This window comes from Lepidothrix coronata, unplaced genomic scaffold (assembly GCF_001604755.1).
Source record: "Lepidothrix coronata isolate B3197 unplaced genomic scaffold, Lepidothrix_coronata-1.0 Scaffold4, whole genome shotgun sequence".
Classification (NCBI taxonomy): domain Eukaryota; kingdom Metazoa; phylum Chordata; class Aves; order Passeriformes; family Pipridae; genus Lepidothrix; species Lepidothrix coronata.
In genome coordinates, this window is record NW_016690184.1 from 7,202,979 (window position 1) to 7,205,091 (window position 2,113).

Below are 2,113 nucleotides of genomic sequence, written 5' to 3' on the forward strand. Positions count from 1 at the left end.
TAAGAGTCTGAGTTCTCTTATCCCTCTGAAGCTAAAATTAAAAAAATTTCAAAAATGCCAATTGATGTACACAAAAAACATGTAAATATCTCTTGAGATCTCCTGTGGCATGAACAGTGTTATGCTTTTCTGTCCTTTGCCAGGAAATACCTCGTGTCCAGTTTTGACTATAACTAAGGAAATAAGCACTCTGTATAAGCCATCAGTTATAATACTGAGAGAGGCATTAATGATAGATATAAATGTCACCCACTTTTTGAGCTGTTCCTGTGGTTAAGTGGTATGATGGAAGCATCAGTGCTGTTATGAATTTATATGAATAAAATGGCTTTTGTTGTATTAAAAATGCTACTATAAATCTACTATGCTTTTCCAATTCCAAAATAATAGAAAACCCTTCAAGATTCATGATGGTCAGAAACCACTAATTTGGATTTTTAAAAGCTTTAATACTAACCACACTCTAAATTGCACTGAATGTAGCAGAACTGTTTTTTACTGATTCTTATTGGATTCTTTGAGGTTTGTTTTAACTCATTTACAGCTGATGAAAATGTATGAATTTTAGATTTATTTAGATAATTGAAAGATATTAAAATAATGACCAATAATTTTAAATTGGAACAATAACTTCAGTTTCATGACAGTTGCCATGTTGTCCCAAACACTGGAGTGCAAGTCAAGTGCCTGGAGATTCTTTCTGACTCTGTGGTGGAGGTGGATGTTCATAGCAGTTCCACCATCCATAGGCTGCCTGGCAGGTCAGTTGTCTGGGGCTGGGAGAGAATCGTCATTCTTGCTGCCAGAATTTTACTTTAGCCAACACATCTTGCTCCCTTGGGAATATATGGCTGGAGTTCAGAGAATTCTAATAATCTACTTTGAGCAGTGTAAAATACCGAGTGGTAGTTTGATATTCTAAGGATATGGGTATTGTTCTTGAGAACTTTTGGGTTGACCCTATAAAAGGGGAACTGCTACAGCCATTGCCATGTGTATTAGCAGGGCTGAGAACTTTGTTCTCTTTGTCTAGGTAAGATTATCTTATAGGATTAGGCATATTTTACTGCGTGCTCTCTTCTGCTTGCCATTAGTGTTTATGGGGAATCACTGTTGTCAACATCTGTTAAATGAAATGCATTACTTCTTATGCTAGAATGCAGCTCTTCCTACAGTAGTCCAGATACAGAATGGTAGCTGTGCTTTGCATGATTCTTCAGCTCACAGCATAACCATTTTCCATGCTTGGATACTGAGCAGTAATAGTTTATTAGTATCACTCAGAGCCCTATCACAATGTCTAGATCTGGAGCAAAGAACAGAGATATTTACAATTCACTACCTGGACAGCAATACTGGAGGAAAGACTTTATTTCAGTGTGTTCTTGCTATCTTTCCTGCCACTGATTTAAGACTGTTGGATGATTTTATGGCCTGTAAGAACTGAAGAATGAAAGAGAAGAACATGAGAGAGCACAATATGAAACTCATAAGAATTGTACTTTTTCCCCCAAACTTTAGTAGCTTTGCTTTTCAAATGAGGTTTTCAGAGCTTGCTAATATAATAAAAGCACTGCTTGATAGAAGGGAAACTTTGTTCTTAATTATTTCATATTGAAAACAGCACAACTATTTGAAGAAGTAGCTTTTAAAAAAGTCTTTAATGAAGAATTGTATATCTGTAATTTTATCAGACCTCAGCTTAACGTCTGTGTTTCAAAACTCTATGCCCTCACCTTTATAGGCCAGTTAGGCCTATCCTCCTATGATGGAGCAAATGCTTGTAAAAGAGCTTTATTCTTTGTTCCTGTGTCTGTTCAGCGCCTGCCCTCCCTTGTTTCAGGTTAAGAGTGATTTTCCACTTTACACAGAGAATATGATAAGGGGTGGGAATTATTCCTGGTAGCAGGCTGGTCTGGGAGGAGGGGTGAAGCAGGGGACACAGAGAATGTGTGCTCACCCCAGTGTTGGAGCACAGGCAGGAACAGCACATCTCCCTTGTAAGGGCAAACGTGGAATGATAAACTTAACTTTGTTGTTGATCTTATTGTCATTATATGAAACAGAGTGTGGAATCTCAATTAGTCATCTGTTGGGGTAGAAGATAATTATC

At 37.4% G+C, this 2,113-nt stretch overlaps 1 protein-coding gene across 1 annotated transcript in view; it reads left to right on the forward strand.

Moving 5' to 3' along the window:
* TTK (TTK protein kinase) overlaps positions 1-1,565 on the forward strand; it is a 33,226-nt gene extending 31,661 nt beyond the window's left edge. The window contains exon 24 of the mRNA XM_017823747.1: positions 5-1,565. The gene's annotated coding sequence lies outside the window, so the exon portion shown is untranslated. The remainder of the gene's footprint in view (positions 1-4) is intronic.
* The last annotated feature ends 548 nt before the right edge of the window (positions 1,566-2,113 follow it).